The sequence below is a fragment of the Semicossyphus pulcher genome, unplaced genomic scaffold (genome assembly GCF_022749685.1).
Source record: "Semicossyphus pulcher isolate SPU_LCO1_2020_fin unplaced genomic scaffold, fSemPul1.0.p SCAF_19, whole genome shotgun sequence".
NCBI classification, from domain to species: domain Eukaryota; kingdom Metazoa; phylum Chordata; class Actinopteri; order Labriformes; family Labridae; genus Semicossyphus; species Semicossyphus pulcher.
Window position 1 is genome coordinate 6,462,707 of NW_027211692.1, and position 17,584 is coordinate 6,480,290.

Sequence of the window (17,584 nt, forward strand, 5' to 3'; positions counted from 1 at the left end):
GACAGTGTGTAGGTCTGCTGAATCATTATAAAGCTGCAAATAGGAGCTTTTCTCTGCTAATTCAGCATCCACTTCACCTGCGCGTCCTTCCTGAATGACTGTCTAAAATAAAAAGTGGTCTCAGTGACTTGACCACAAACTACTAACTAAATGGGCTTGATAGGGATAACCTTGCTATAATTTAGATTAAATCCCTCTCTGAAAAGGCTGATAAATATGCATACTGACAGAAGAAATGGTGCGGCTCTTGAAAGGGTTGTCCTTGTCACAAAACAAAAGTGCCTCAGCTAAAGGTCACAGAGGGAATGTCGTTCTAAAGAGCCATCTGTTGGTTATAGATGAAACAAGTGTGTTACTGTCCACCTCAGAAGGTTATGCCAATAAATGTTGCCTGTGATTCACCGCTGAATAACAAATATTTACAGGCGTGTGTGGGAAGACGCAGTACCCAATGACTAGAACTGACAAAAATATTAGATTTTATCTGAAGGATGTTAACTGGAGGAGCTGAAGTAAATAGTTGATTCATTTGATTTGTAAGCCGGGTTGCTAAATGAGCAGAGGGTATAATTTATAATACCAAGGCAATCTGTTTGATCCCGTTAAACGATTTCCCGGGCCGTTATGGATGACATAAAGATGTTCAACATGTAAAATCTCAGAAAAAGAGATATTTGTTTTCCTAGCAGAGGTCACAGACAGAACCATTATTTCTGGCAGCCTGTCTGGGATCACAGTGCAGGTCGTATATCCTCGTTTCACCTGCTTTTAGCTGCAGGAAGAGGCAAACATAAGTCACCTGTTTGGAGGATTATCAATCTGTCCCCTAAAAGTAAAGATCACTCTCTGGAAAAGACTCTGCTAAAACATCTCCCCACTGAAAATCCAAGGAAAGGTACTTCAGCTCCACGCCATAATTTACCTTTTCATTTTATAGGGTTTATGTTGCACAAAGTCAATACACGGCCAAATAACACTGAACTAATGATACTGATCTTTATAAGCTAAGTGACTGCACAATGGAATCAACTACAGGCTGACAGCTGCTTTACCAAAGTAACCTGCAACATCTCTCTGTAACTTACAATCTATTCAGTGAAGTAAACTAAATAATGAAAACACTTGCAACACAGTGCTGAAGAGACGAGTTATATAAGCATAAACATTTTTCAGCTGTAAAAGAGGTCAGGAAGACTGATACTTCTGTGAAAGCAGCTCAGGTTAGCCAACAGAGCTCCCATAAAAGACAAGATGATTCAAAGTAATAATCTGATATTAAATTTTTAATTTAATGTCTGTTCATTCTCTATCTATCGCCGAATGAGGTAACACAATGGTGATTGAGCCTATGGCCCACTGATGAAAGCCTTTGCATTTGCAGTATTACAGACTGGGTGTCTGTGGCGACTATTGCGGAAAAAATCACAAGCGGCGCCCAGTTAGTGACGCGTTTTCCATCACCCAGCAGTGGTTGGTCTGCCAGAGAGGGTAGGCGGAGCTAAGCGGCTGCTTTTCCAGGCTCTGCAAGTGTTGCGAGTAAACAGTAATCTACTATGGCTGAACAAACAAAGAAAAGATGGATGACTACAGATACAGCTTCAAAAATAAGTGAAAATCCAAAGAAAAAGAAACAAACTCGACGCTCAGATGAAGCAAACAGTCTAAAAAGGAAAGCGACCGTCAGCCAGGAAAATCAAGAGTTACAACCGGAGCCAACCGTGGACATCTTGTTAAATTGGAAAGTGTGCTCCCTCAGTTACCGTTTATCACCAAAGGTGCCGCTGAAGAGAACGGAATTGAAACCTTCGAGATAACATCTTTAACATGTCAACAGGAAGTTTCTCAAAAATAATGACACAGAAAAGGTCGCTGTCAAAAAGGGATATAAGAGACTCAGTGTTTCTGTGGTGTTACTGAAGGACTGTTTAGGGTTATTGTTGTGGTTTCTACTCGCCTGATCTCTGCATTAGAGGTCATTTTCTGGATGTTTTAATGGTAACTTATCTATCACCAATCCAATCCAACTTGTTTGCATTTGAACAGAGTTTATAAAATTAAAATATAATGCTGAGAAATAATTTCCTCCATTCCTCTCTTCCCATTCCCCTGAATTTCACCCCAACATCTTGTCTCCTTTCCCCCAGACGACACAGCTACAACCCTGTGTGGCTGTAACTAATTCATTCAGAAGAATTCAGATGGTGTTGATGATGAAGTCTTGAACATCCCCTCCCTGTGGTACTCAGCTGTATGTGTTCCATCACAGAGTCCTATTTTAGTTGGAACATGATACGATGGCTGTGATGGATGCAAAACACAACTGAAATATTCACACTGCTACTGTGACTTTAACAGAAGCTGACACAAACAAGCTTCTCATTCAACTAAATGGATGTGAGTATACAAGCATGCTACACTGATATCATGTGTAATGAAAAAATACAATTAGTCTTTGAATACCTGTAATTATTCATCAAAGTGTTATAATGCATCCAAGCTGAGAGAATTAATCCCAGAGTGTTCAGCCTCCATAAGACACCTCTAAGGAAACAGATTATAGCAGCTGGAGGCGAGAAGATTGAGCAGGGCGGACTGTGAATACTAAAACTGCAGCTCCAAATGTTGTTATAAGAAATAATCATATGATTAGACAGAGACAGAGCGGAGAAGCTGCAGCCATTTATTAAACAATTAAAACTATGGAAATCAGAGTTGTGCATAAATTTAGCAGCAGCAGAACGTGTTTGCAAACCGAACTTTTGCCTTTACTTTGTCCTAACAGTGCTAACGCATGCAGCTGACTGTGTGCCCCTGTGTTAAAGGAGCAAGTGGCCACTGTCAGTAAAAGCTGGTGTTCTCTGTAATCTAATGAAGCAATAATATTTTAAATTGGCGCCATAGCTGTGGAGAAAGTTGTACAAACAGCTTGTGGTTTCGCCCTTTCTACATTCCTACAACACCCAGTGTGCATTGCGCCCCTCCCTCTGAAAGGAACGGCCTCAGAGCGGTGCAGAATCCAAAATACAACGAGAATATACCAGTGGATCATCTAATAAGTCTTCAGGTCTGCAGTCTACATTTCAAACCTGACGGCACTCAAGGAGACACGACATCGGAGGCGGGCGTCCGAGATTGAGGAAGTGTAGTTTAGCAAGCTCCCTGGCCTTTGTCAGATGACGCGTTTTACGTAGCCTGGCGGAGGTTTTCCAGGGCCCATTGGAGAAGCAGATAACATCCTCCAAAGGCACAGATCCAAATTGAATTTCTTCCTACCATAATGGCATTAGCTCCTCATAACAGCATGATAGGACTGAGGTTGAAAATCGGCGAACTGGCCCTTTGAGGTGCGGGGCATTTCTCTGCAACATCATTTTTTACAGAATTCCAATGTTGAGCAATATAAGTTTAAGAAAACTTTTGGCACGAAAAAGCTGCTGCAGCTCTTTGTTCCATATTTTTGTTTGAAAAGAGAGAAAGTGAAATGATTGACTCATTTTGAGACAACAATGACATTCATGGATCATTCACAGACAATGGTGCTATTTACATGTGAGTAAAGAATTTTCTAAATGTCTTTGAAAATGAGACGCTGACAGTCTGATGTGGAAATGAAATGCTAAATCATGTTTCTCAGGGTCACGCCTAGAAAGTATAATAGGGAAGTAAATGAGCTTCAAAATAATAAGAAGACAGAGAAGTTTGAAAATTAGACGATCAGGAGTTGTACGGTGGAACCCTGATGTTAGATATTTGTTTAGATGTTTTTAAGAAATAGGAAAATATCAGAATAGATAGCAGAAGAAGTGGGCGAAAAATAGGAACTAAAAAATACAAAAAACAGATAATACTTCCAGACATCAAGGCCAGATGGCGAGGCAAAGACGGCGGATCAATTCATTGCCAATATACACGAGCAGTGGACCTCTGTCTGTCTTTGTAATCTGTGTTTGCAGCCAATTTGATTCCCCGCCACACCACACCTCTGAGGATCACAGCTCTGATTCTGTATGCGCACTACTTGATTAAGATTAAGGCGATGTATTTTTGGTTGGGGAACAACCATTTTTATGCGACTGAGTGTGTGTGGACGGTGGGTGGAGGGAAGATGCTTTCAGGAGCAGGTTTTCAAAACAACAGACATCTCCCGACTCCAGCTGTCAGACGGGAGGAGAGTCTGCTCCTCTGCTTGTGAAGTGAAAAAAAAGCTGATTTATTTGCATCAATGCAAAATACATCAATCAAACTAGACAAAAGCATAAGGCGACGCTTCCATCCAACAACATAATTAGTGTACATTTTCTTTGTCTCAAATTGCTGCTGATTTCAGAGTGTGTGGACGTGAATATTACCTAATTTCTCCACACACAATTAGCTTCAGACAGTCTCGTGTGTTACAGTCCATGAACACCTAAAATATGCTTTGGCAGGAATCCCATTATGGAGCTATATGAATGAAACTGCTCGTTCACTCTTATTGTAACAGGTCTCAATGACACAGAATGGAAATGTATGGTAATTAAAAGAAATTAAACTGAGTAAGGCCGTATGATAAAGGCGAGAAACAGACAACCCTCTTCTGTTCAAGTTCAAATGAGATGTCAGGGATCAGCCCGCTGAAATATTGCAACTCATATAACTCATATAAAGGACACCACTTCTCTGTGAATGCTACCGAGTTAGAAGGTTAACTCTGAGCAATAAAGGGAGCCGGAGAGAATGAGAATGAAGCTAATGAGAGGCGATAAGATTCACTGCAGCCTTCAATTTCAAGGATGGAGGCGCTGGGATCTCAGAGAGGACCGAGACTGACACCAGGAGAGAGATCTTTAATGAGACACATTAGAGGAGGCGGAAGCAGCGATATCAGCGAGCATGTGTAAGGCTGAACACAAAGCATGTGCTGACTGAGCCCACCAGGTACAAGAAGCTCTTTATGGAGCTCAGATTGCCAGATATGTCTCTCCCATCATATGCAAAAAAAACTCTACAGGCTTCTCAATAATTGGTAAGAGTGTTGTGGATGTGGGCAGTGAATGCAACACAGTTTAAAGTCTATACTTCAAAGTGGTTTCCTGGTTGATGTCATGGTTGCAGCTGCAGGTTGAGGACAAAAGGAGGTACGCGCAGCCACAGTCAGGATTTTCAGCCAAACTGATTTATACATTTCAGACCAGTCAGCCCCTTCAGAAGGAGTGAATTGTTAACACCTGACCTCACAATATAACAGGCCAAATGGTTTAAATCAAGCAGCGGGGGCTCAGGGGACGACGTCAAACAAAGAGGGTGAAGAGGCCGAATTTCAGCCGGGCCTCAGCGAGGGAGAGTCAGGGCTTCTTTAACAGGAACAAGGAGACGATTGTCAAATGAGGTTAGAGAAAAATAATTACCCTGGCCTTTAATATTAAAGAAAAATATCTGATGACTAATTCACTACATGCTGTGGTCACTTTGGCTTGCATAGCACACCATGAGAACGCCATTGTCCATTTAGCTTCAGTCCCAGTCCAGTGGTGATCACGATGCTAATCAAAAAAAGTTGAGTTCAGAGGATCAGTCCATCACCTGAAATATTTAACGGGACAAGGGAATGATCAGAATGAAAATAGGCTCAAAGATTAAAAAAAAAAAAACTCAACAAAGTCAGTGTTTTTATTCAAACGAAAGATCTTAAGCCTGATCCAGGCTTTAAAATAATGAATGAATGTACGCGTTTACATTTCTGACAGTGAGTTTGTATCTCCACAGCTTTCTGAGCCATCAAACAGAAACAATAACTATCTTCATCTGGGCGGACATTATAAATGGTTTATTTTTTGTCACATAGTGTTTAATAAGAACTTAAAATTTGTCTACCAAAACAGAAACATCAGTGATTCAAACTTCTTTTTGTGTTTCAATTTTGGGCTTTGGTTGCGTTCGTGACAGGTTGCAGCCTTCTAACTTATTATTATTTGAATGTTGTCTGTCGATGGTGTCTTAACTGTAAAGTTATACTGGATCATTTTCACGTGAGGCTTTTCTCCTTTGAAGTTCCTTTAACAAGTCTTTAACCTTAAAACAGTGATCAATTTAAACCAGAGAACATTTGCATTAAGTAATTAACTTAAGAGGTACATCATGTTCTCCATTAGCCTCAGTGGATGCATGAATGCCTTTAAGATCTGAATACTACTGGGTTCAGTGAAGTGCCCGTAATTTGACCAAACATGTCCATTAATATAAGGTGGGCCTACATAATATCCTGTTTAGGGCCAACTGTTCCCAGCACAGAAATATCACTTTAATAAAAAGGCCACATTTCAGCTGACAGCTGTCACACAGGGAGAAAATGTTGGCATTAACAGGGCTTCAAAGTATAATTACGGGCAATTACCAAAAGAAAAAAGCTGTCTGGCTAATTCATTTTGTGGAGTTTTAATGACACATGTTGAAAATGAGCCTCATTTTTAAAATGCAAATTACAAATGAATTCAAATCTTTGCTTATTCTCTTCACAATAATATTTTCTTAGTTACTGATATATTTACATATAACAAAGGAGAAGTCGTTTTGTGCTTTTCAGTTATGCACCAAAAACAGAAAACTGCTCACCAATATTCACGACAGTAGATCCAAGCCACATCGTTTTTATTGGCTTTGTTGCTCAGTGTCAGATGCTGTTAGGAATATACATTTATATTTATCCATGTAATTAATTTCAATTCTGCCACACATATTGAACAGGTAGGCTACAGTAGGCTTTATGTAGGCCTGTTTTACTTTAACTAACACTATGACTCTTGAATGCTCTCTCTCAGAGTACTGTGATGTACTGTAGGGAGTTATAATGGAAGAAAGAAGTGTAAATGATGCATGATTATTTATAAGTTATTCATGTTAGCCCTTGGTTTTAGTGGTTTTGGAGGAGCAATAAAGCACTGAAGTGCAATAAACTTCAAAGAAACTCAAACATTTACAAAAATAAAATATTACTGTAATTATTGATTAAACAATTCAAGTTGAATCTTTACATTTATTGTCTTAAAACAGTTGTACAATGAAGGTTGAAGGGATCATTGGCTATACTGGCCTTTTTTCCTTTTTCTGTAGACTTATTTTATGCTATTCTATTATTTTAATGTATTCATTTTTGTTTTTCTTTCTCGCTTATTATAGATAGGGACCTACCTATGTTGGTACGCAAGTAAAATATATCGAGTTTGTTGAGAAAACTCTAAAAGTTCAAGTAATGTTCTGGCCTCCTCAGCCCCCCCCCCCCACATGACACTGCTCGCTCTGCATGTGTGATATCTAACGCACCTTTTCACTCCACGATGACATGCTCTTATTTTGAAAAACTGCAGCAAATTAAGTAGCAGAGCTACCCCAAACACTTGCTGCTCCTGTGTAAGCTAGCTGTCCTGCGGACGTCATGATTGCTTTTATGACGCTTTAATTCGTAAAAGCCTTTTGAAAGTATAATCCTGTTTGGAGCTTCCTGCTGCAGATTTCTCCTCCATTCATCCGCTGTTCGACATCTTCAATCCCAGGAGGTGAACTTCAGGCCACAAAAGTTACAGCTGGAGTGAGAAGGTAGGACTACACTGCTAACGGCATGGCTCTCTTACCTTTCTTTAGTAGTAAGATATGTGCTCAATTCCATGAAGTTTGCTGGCTGCTGTTATTTTCTCTCTTTGCTGGCTCTATGTGTTCATTAGTTGGGGATTATTGTAGTGGCTGAACTCTTTTACTTTGAAAGGCTACTTGTTTGGCACCTGTTGGTTTTTGTAGACCTGAAATAAGAAGACTCATGTTTGGATATTACGGCCTGATATGATAGAATAGCATTTGTTGCTGTTGTTTGTTTTCTGTCTTGCTATGTACTCGCTGTAAACCTTCTGGTAGAGGGTATTATTATATGATTTAAGATGTGATGGCTGTACTTATGCAAAGAGCCTTTCCCTGTTGACTGTATATGAAACTGTTGTCACACAGTCACATATTGTCCCCACGTTCACATTCAGCAAGGCATTAGACATATTTCACATCAAACCATCAGCTTTATGTGACAGCTGCTTTACTGCTTTTCATATCATAATAACATCTCAACTGCTGAGCTCCTGTTTTGTGTTTTTGACTGCATCTCAGTTTTCCTGCAGACTTTGAGCCTAAAGCACGCTATGCAGATGGTCATCTGTTGCTTGTCAAATCTATGTACTTGCTTTTCATGAAAAGAGACTGTGTGCAGATGTGTGATGTAATATGGATTAATTTACAGAGCTGATAACTTTCTGGTTCTGCTGCTTCCTGTAGATTGGTGAGTTAAAGTCAATTCAATACTTAATTTACTGTGTTAGGGTTAGGTTATATTAGGAATGGACACAGGGTGCTGTAGGGGAAGTGCAAGGACAGAGCCCAGATATCAGCAGACTTAAACTGAAGAATAATATAAGTCTAAAATAAAGTATAAAATTAAATTCACTGATTTATCACGTCAAGTCAGGCAGTGTGATGCAAAAATGCAGCCATTAAATCCACATAGCAGAATAATTTTACAGAAGTGCATTATTGTTAAGTGCGTTGTGTCGGTACGGGTCGTGAGAAGATGCTCTGAATGGTCATTTTTCAGCTCCACAATCAAATCCTGAGGGAAACATGGAAATCTGGCACAGCTTGTTTTTAGTCAATTATAAAAGCCTGACTGTAACCTTTTTCTACCCTTTTATCAAGTTTGTCCAAAATGTAAGTTTCTGTTAGGCGCCTCTAGCTGTAATTTCGAATCAAACTTCCAATTTAATTGTAAATCAGATTTGCGCTTAGATTAGCGGGCCAATCAGATTAGCTTTTTATTTGTTTACAAAAGTGCTCAGCTAACAATTAGCCTGCACCCCACTACGCCTTTATCTATGATTAATCTGTAAGGCCATTTGAAAAACACCAGGAAAGAGAGTAAGCAGTATTAAGTGGGAAACACAATTAAGAGACCCTCGATTAAATCAGCAGAGAAAGTCATTAGGTTTACTGAAGTATATTGACGATAAAAGATTTGAGAGAGAGCTACTCTATCTGTAAGTCAACATTTGAGACTGCACAGGCAGCGAATTAGATCTGTGCATGAGGGAGGACAGAAGTTTAAGATACTCCCTTCATCCCCATTCACATGAACGAACTGCAGTAACCCTTACAAACAGGCACTTTGCATAGTTTGCATACAATTAGTTCATACTACTTCCTCATAAAATTGCACTTAGATCTTTGATACATCCATTGCAGGCTCAGCTGATGTTTGTTTGTTTGTTGTTTAGATCCCCATGTGATGTAGAGTGTTGTGAGTGTATGCTGGGATTAGCCAGTATTCTGGCTTGCGTGCCAAATGCAAGTATGTAGTGGGACATCCTGGTATTTTTGGCATACTGCATTTAACATATTGGTATGTTTTAGGCTAATTTTCTTCTGCCATATTAAACAATATGGAAGTCGATGGGTAGTTGAACTTAGCCAGCATCCCAAAGTCCAAACACAAACAGCATAACCTTTTCCATTTGACCCTTGACCTTTTCCAATAACTGTTGTTTTTTCTCCACCAGATGGCGTCAAAGAGCAGTGTTAGGTCTAAATATGACCTGAAAAATGAAAAAGACACCAAATAACTAAAATCACATTGAAGTTGTTGGCAAGGTGTAATTATTCTTGGAATTTGGTGGGTTTCCAATTCTCCAATTCTCCAATTCTAGTGTGCTTTTCTAAACGAGATAAAGGGTTTTCTTATTTGAAGTGCTTACCTTTTTTTTATTAAGCATTGCAACAGAGAATATAATAAAACCATTTATGAATGAGGCCTCTGTGTGGAAAGCTGCCATCAGTAATCTAATGGGCCTAAAATGGGTTGGTTTTGTTTTCTGTGATCTGATTCAATAACATGTGGGAATCAAAAGACTAATGGTTCCACCAAATGCTGCTGCTTCTAATAAGGGTTAAGTTATCATTGACAGTTGCTATACCCACAATGACATCAATGTCAAGCATGGTGCAGAGCTGACCTGGTGTAAGAATAAACAAGCCAACAGTAAGGGGATAAGTTGGATCACAAGAGTTTTGCTTAATACTTGATATATCACACTAATCATGAGGCATCTAGACAAACAATACTTAAAATAGTCAGATGGTCACCTGTCGTTCCTTACAGAGGAGACAGTTTTTTTCATTGCCTGGGCTTTAGCTTTGAAAAAGACGATGATGCTGGCGTCTGGATGTAGGTATGTCCTTGTACAGCTTGCTAGTCACAAATTGTTTGCAAGTGACCCCTTTCTGTCTCGAGAACTACGAGGCTCGGAAAACTGCTGGAGAAAACTGAGAGAGAGGACTCAGGTGGAGCTCAAGCATGATCAGGACTGTTCTCTTAAATCTGACTCTGCTTTTATGAATCTGTACCTGTATCATCAAACGTTTATTTGTAGACATAGTAATACATTTTTGCCAATATACTTATAAATTTCACAGATGTTACGGCCGAGTGGAAACGTATACAAGCAAAAGAAGATCGGACCCAAAATTGAACCCTGCGGGACACCACAAGTTATGTCTGGCAAGGAGGTTGATAAATTGCCTATGGTGAAAGAAAAGGGAAATGTAGCAGCTGAGCCAGCACAGTGCTGTATCTCTCATACCCACCCAGTGCTTGAGGCAGTCAATTAAAATTGCATGATCTACAGTATCAAAAGCCTCACCAAGGTCTAAAAGGATTAAGATCGAACATTCCCTAGTATACACTGTTAAAGAAGGTCATTTGTTACATTAAGAAGGCCTATCTCAGTGGTTAACTCTTTAAAATAAAAAAAGAGGGTTTTATTATTTTGTTTAAGTTAGTGTATTTCTTGAAAGAGCAACAGGTTGAAAATGTCTAACTTTTTAAGAATACATCAGCTGTATTCCTGAGACCTCTGTGATCTAGACGAGGGTTGTTAAGGCGAGTGAATTTTAATCAGACTGTTAAGTGTTGTTCATAGAGGCTGAAAAAAAGTCCAAGTTGTAACCCTGAATTTCTCTACACTGTGTTTAAAAAATGATTTCAGATGTAGCCCAAATACCTCACAAAAAGAATGACCTATCATAGAAAAGCTTTGCTCAGGACATGGAATCTCAGATTTACAACATTTGATTAAAAAATGGAATCGTAAGCCCTCGGTGCCATAACTGTAAGAGTGGTTAACTATTAGGTCTAATTCTCTCAAAAGGACTTTAGAATTATGACAAGTCTTTGGTTGGGCCATAAAAGGAAGTCTAATAACCTTCAATTTAAGTTCAGCTTTTGCACTCACACTTTAAAGACCTCCCTCTGTGGCCTCATTCATCATTCAAATTTGCACGGCTGCTTTGAAAGAAGTACATTACAGAGACTGCTGTGATTATCTTCACAAGTCTCAAGTTCACTTTTGGAGAAGGTGAATTAGTCGCCATTCCCTGTTTGCCCTCTGAACCAGGGATTTGCTTGCAAGGCGTCTTTGAAAAACTTCAATGGTTGATGAGGTCACGGGAGGGGGGGGATTTGTTGGCCAACTGCCTTCAAACAGCGGAGAAAAGGTTTGAGATAATTGACTGTTTTTTTCACCATAATAAAAACAGGGTTGCACATGCAAAATATATACAAATAAGCACACACTAAGCAGGTTACCTTTTCATGTGCCTCAAAGTATTGCAACGTTCCATAAAGACTTATGACAATTTTGTCACTGAAATGTTTTTTAAGCATTGCTTTGCATTCATATCACAGATGTACTGTGGTTAAATAATTAAGTTCTTAAATAGTATCAGTCAATACTTCATTGTTTTACAAATACCGCACAGTTCTGTATAATTACACAACCAAATTGGCAAAATTTAAGATTGTAAATGAGCCACTCAGAGAATAAAATAACATTTGATGGGATTATTTATTTTTTTCCTTTCAGAAGCTTTTTGTTAAAAGTTTTAAACAGAGACTTTAACCTGAAAGGATTTAACTGCAGGTATAATATAGTTACGAGGTAATTTAAAATTCAGTCTTGTGCCACAAATCTCTTATCTGTCCATCCACACCTCTTGCCTTTGAGGGTTGCAGGGAGAGCCTTTCCCAGCATGCATTGTGCAATAAAGGTAAACACCCTTGACAGGTCACCAGTCAAACAGATTGACAGTCAAATAGACTCCTTGCATGCCTTTTGACTGTGGAAGAAAACTGGAGCTGAAATCCACAAGAAATGACAGACCCTGCTTCTGCCTTCCTCCATTGTACTTAATGCTGCTCTGAAGTTTGCAGATCATAGTGACTGTTACACAGAGTCCCCTCATTGGTGTTCTACATAAACAACAACATTCTGCAGATTACTGATCATCACGTCCTTTTATTTAATGCAGATAATTCAGCATTGTTCAAAGACAAGGACACTCCTGGAATAAACAGCGATCAGAATCTGTCTGCAGCAGTGAAGTGAAGGTGAACACTGATGTGCTAAAAACTGAATCAGATCTTAAACTAGAATAAAGTAAATTATCGATGTTAAAGAACACCACCAAACACTTATAGTGGTTAATTACTACAGAGTTACACTGACAGATATTATGATAATGCATACCGCACATATAGCTGTTAAACAGTTATTTCTCAGGGCTCTTAACTTTAACTTGCTTTATTGCCGAGGATAGGACCAATATTGATATTGTTTTAAATGTAATTGCATATCATTTATATGCAGGTTGTGCACAAATGCATGCATACGTGCCCACATATTTAGACAGTTCATTAGTAAATGTCATTTTTAAGGCTAAAATTAAGCTAAAAGTTGGTTTGATATCTTGATAGCTCAGTTTTATACCTCCTTTATTGGATGCAAAATGTTCTATTATTGTCAATGTTGTTAATATATCACCAAAATTGTCTCTGTCAGTGTTTGTCGATCATTAGCAGTCTGATTTGTGACAGCTGTCAATCCACTTATATTGTGGACTTCAAAAGGCCTCAGTTACAAATCAGAACCAGATGAGCTTCATCTCAGACGAAGCTCTGTGATGCAGGAAGCATCCTGAAGGTTTGTTTTGTGTGTGCAATTCCTGCAGGTCACAGTTGTTCCGACAAAACAACTGTGTCTGATAAAATAGGAAACAGGGTTCTGAAAAATGTACAATGTTTTTTTTTTATCTTTGCTAACAATAGAACTTCTGACTGCAAAAATAAATCCAATTTCTTTTCATAAGGAAAGTATTGTTAATAGAGAGGGATGCAGTGAGCCGTTATCATTACTGTTTGTTCATTTAAAAACAGCACAGATGAGCTTTTGTTATATAAATGGTAAAACAGTGAAATCAGTAACTTTGCAGTGACAAGAAAGAGATTTAGTTTTATATAAAATAATGATGAAATTAAAGCTAACAGCTTCTTCTAAATGTACAACCGAGTTAAAATCAATCTATCTCTATATATAGTCGTATGTAGAGCATGTGTGTGTCTCTGCTAACAGCCCAATTAATGCAGATGGCATTGTTCTGCAGATGAGGTGAGAGCAGCCCATTATATGTCAGTGTGACTTTGCCTCCTCCTCCCAGCGCCCAATAGGGCTCTTCTCTGTGCAGACCTGTTTTGGAGCGATGCCACAGATGGTGATGAGCCTGTGTAATCCCTGTAGATTTCCACGGTTTATAAACAGCAAGACAAGCAGCAGGTCCCTCCGATCTGAACAAACACTTCTAAATCAGGGGGTGTTTATCATGCCTGTTTGGGGTGGAGGTTGTAATTATTGCAAACAAGAGCAAACATGCAAAGAGAAATGGATTTCACAGATCTAATTGATTGGGGGAAGAGCGGCAGATTTAGCTGCTGTACCCAGCTCCCCCTCCCCGCCTCAGTGCTGCAAGAGACTATTAGATTTATTAGAGTTTATAGCACCTGAAGTATTCATCATTTCAAATGAGATGCATTCAAAGCGATACGGGGTGCATTTCATTTCCTAGGGCAGAATGTGAAAAACTTAAGCACAGTTGGAAATGGCTCATTGCTATGTAGCTCACACAAAACAACAGATTTCTTGCTCATAATAGTCAGGACGGTGAATCCAACCCTGCCTGCACAGGCAGAGGCAGTGTATTGAGATAATTGACAAATTCCTCTGCGAAATGAAATGCTGCACATGCTGAAAGTAACACCCATGTTTGCTCTCTGTCTGGCAAAGAATCGCAGCATTTTGATGTATTGCCTCACCTCTGCACAGAAATACATCCTTTTTGTCAGGTGAATTCCTTCCCAATTTTCCAGGCAACAAAAGGAACATCGGGAAATTGGTTTGATCCATGACGTGTTGACATTTCATTTGGAGAAATCAATCAAAATCTACGAGCGAACAGGGTGCATGAAATGTGTCAGATGAAACTGCTGAAATCAAAAGTTTTATGGGAATGGTTTTAGAATATCTATCAAGTCAATGAGATATATCAGAGCGCCACACAAATCACAGGAGAACTAATCAAGATCACTGTTAGTGAGAGGTGATACCCAGGGGAAATTATTATTATCTGCAAGGCTAGCTTTTGTTTTCTGCTGCTTTATTATGAAAAATTTAGCTGTGCGAAAATTACAAATTGGAAAATGTATTTTGATCGACACTGTGGCATTAAAAATAATTTCATTGCCTGCTCGTGGCGCTGAAAAACAGGCCTTATGTAAAGTCGGCTTTGTTTTTGTGCTTCACCTTGTTTTACATGTACAGCGACGAGAGAGTCATCTAAAATTAGCTGCACAGTTTGAGAAACAGCAGGTAGTGCTCCCTGCTAATAGACTCTAGAGGTGAATTAGCCATTAGCTGAAAAGGCTAATTCACCTCTAAACCAGATGTCTTTGTGAAAGTGGAAAAAGTGTGAATAGTAAATGAAACACTTGCAGAAGTGCTGGGAGACCAATGTGTAGATTGGAGCAAAGTCGACAACTGTAGATGAATGCCTGTAAAATGTTATATTCATCCAAAATATGAAAAAGGTTAAAAACTTTAAAGGTGACATGAAACTAGAAGATGAAGTCGTTTCTTGCACTTGATTATTCTCAGTGAGGTTTTTCTGTTCCAGGCAGAAGGCCACCTCGTCCTCAGGGGTCTGGCATCGCCACCCTGGCAGCCTGTTTTGACCAAAGAGGACATATCGAAATCCTCTCTGTTAGGGGAGAGGTGCAAATGCCTCCTAATGGATCTGGCGTGGCACCTGTCAGGTCTGCAAACAGAGCCCTGCGTAAGCACACAGCACAGCTACACACTCTGATCACCCTGCTGTGGTCTGACAAGCTGTTAAGGAGACGCATCTTAAAGTTGAACCTGTTAAAGATGAGTGCGCTCTCAGATTGTGCTTAAGTGTAAAAACCCAAAGCTCAGCAGGCTGTTCGCTGCCGTGTTAATCTGTCGGAGGGGTTCTGCGCTTGACCAAAAACATCATTATACAACGTAGCCTGAATGCATGTTTGCTTACGTTCCATCACTTATTCAAATCAGTTTATTTTACTTTGATGTGAGCAAAGCTTATAATTGCGAGTATACCTCAGTCATCATGTTTCCTTGATGAAATTTTTATCTATGCATTAATTATGCATTAGTTTTGCATAATGTACCGATGGAATCCTACTTTTCCTCCCAAACAAAACTTATTAAAGTATTTTTTTATTCCACTTGCTGCTAACTTCCACATATCTGATGCTACCGAGTGAGGATATTTGCAAACAGGACTGATGAGAAGGTTAGAGAATGAGCAGCGCCTTCTGTTAAATATGTTGACCACAGTGCATTACTGCACCCACACGCATCACTCTGTTTAGGTTGAGATGTTTTACAGCAGTCTTTCAGCCGTTTGCAAAGAGTGGATTAGTCATTCCTTTAAAAGCCTGAGGCGAGCAGCACACTTCTTAATACAGTGGAGTGGACGCCAAAAGAAGTGAGGAGAGCAGAGGCCTGTCAGAGAACAGGTACAGTAATGTGCTGCGGCTGAAAATAAGGATTGAAATTAGACCACACACAATCGTGTTTGGTCGACACAGAGCTGTTTGGCTGAAGAATATTTTACCTGCAGAGAGAGAAATCTGTGTCCACACATGAGGCCTGGAGATGGTTTGTTGTTAAATTATGAGAAGCCTCTTTAGGAGCGCTCACTGAGCGTTATGGGTAAATTAGTTTTTTACAAAAGTACTTGAGAGAAGCTGCAGTACGAAAAACAATTTCTGACAGAAAACCACTGTTCATACACTGACTGATTTTTAATTATATATTAATTATAACAGGCTGATTTCAGTTTAACCTCCCTAGTTTGTTTATATGTAGAGGCTGTGTTTAAAGTAAAGAATACCAGAGGAACAAAACGTTTTTGATATAAATTTAAAGCTCCTGTGAGGAGTTTTTCGCTTGTTATGAAACAGACTGAAATTAATTCTGATGACTCTGTATGAGCTACAAAAGCAAACCTGACCATCAACGACGAGATTGATTATTTCTATATAAGGGGGGGAAGCGAATAACTGCACGCTGCCTTTGTTTACATTTTCCAGGGCAACAATTTAAAGGGAGTGATACACAAGGCTGTTAAAGAAAGCAGGGTGAGATTTTTTGTTTCAAACCATCACTTTAGCATGTACAGGACAAAATCAGCTGAGGGATAAGAAGTACGGCTTTGTCCACAGGGAGCGCCAAAATCAACACAAACCCAAAGTTCCTCACAGGAGCTTTACACATGTTGTATGTGATAGTTTTTTTTTTTTACATATACTCCCATTTATGATTAACTTAATACTCTTGGGAACCTTCAACATTTTGTGGTATTGCTTTCATAATCAGGGGTAACCAGCAGATACGAGCCTATACTTTGTAACAACATTAGCATTAATGTTTTCTAGCTTGCACCAGTGATGTAGAATTTAAATAACTTGATAAATTACACTTTTTAGTCTGTGAGTTGTTTAATCCTTAATGTCTGACAGTCATTTTCACAGTAAGTAGCCGAATGCCAATTAAGTTTGGTGTCTGTATATAATAATACAACATGCACGTCTAGACCTGCTCTACATGTTAAGTTTCATGAGATCATTTTTGTTGTGATTTGGGGATTTAAAAATATTGATTGATTGATTTATAAAAGTTCAAGATGCGTAACACAAATCACAAACTGTGTCTGCCAACCTGCCAACACTTGGACTTCTGTTGTGCAGCTCTGTTAAACCTGAGCTGTGTTTTTGTGTGTGTTTGTGTGTGTGTGTGTGTGTGTGTGTGTGTGTGTGTGCGTGCGTGTGTGCGTGTGTGCGTGTGTGTGTGTGTGTGTGTGTGTGTGTGTGTGTGTGTGTGTGTGAAAGCGAGAGAGAGCTGACAGAAACAGAGGGAGAAGAGAGCGGGAGAATATTATATCAATACTAAGATTGAGTCAGTAGGGAGAGGATGTAGAGGCAGAAGCTGGCACACTCCGAAGATTGGCAGCAGGGAACAGATGGTCAGGAGGAGAAAGGAAACATGACCAGGATGTGTAGTTATGCAAAGATAAGCAAAGGAGGTGCCGAGAGTGCCGATGAGCTATGAGACACTGGCATCATAATTCTGTGTACAACACAGCTATCCCA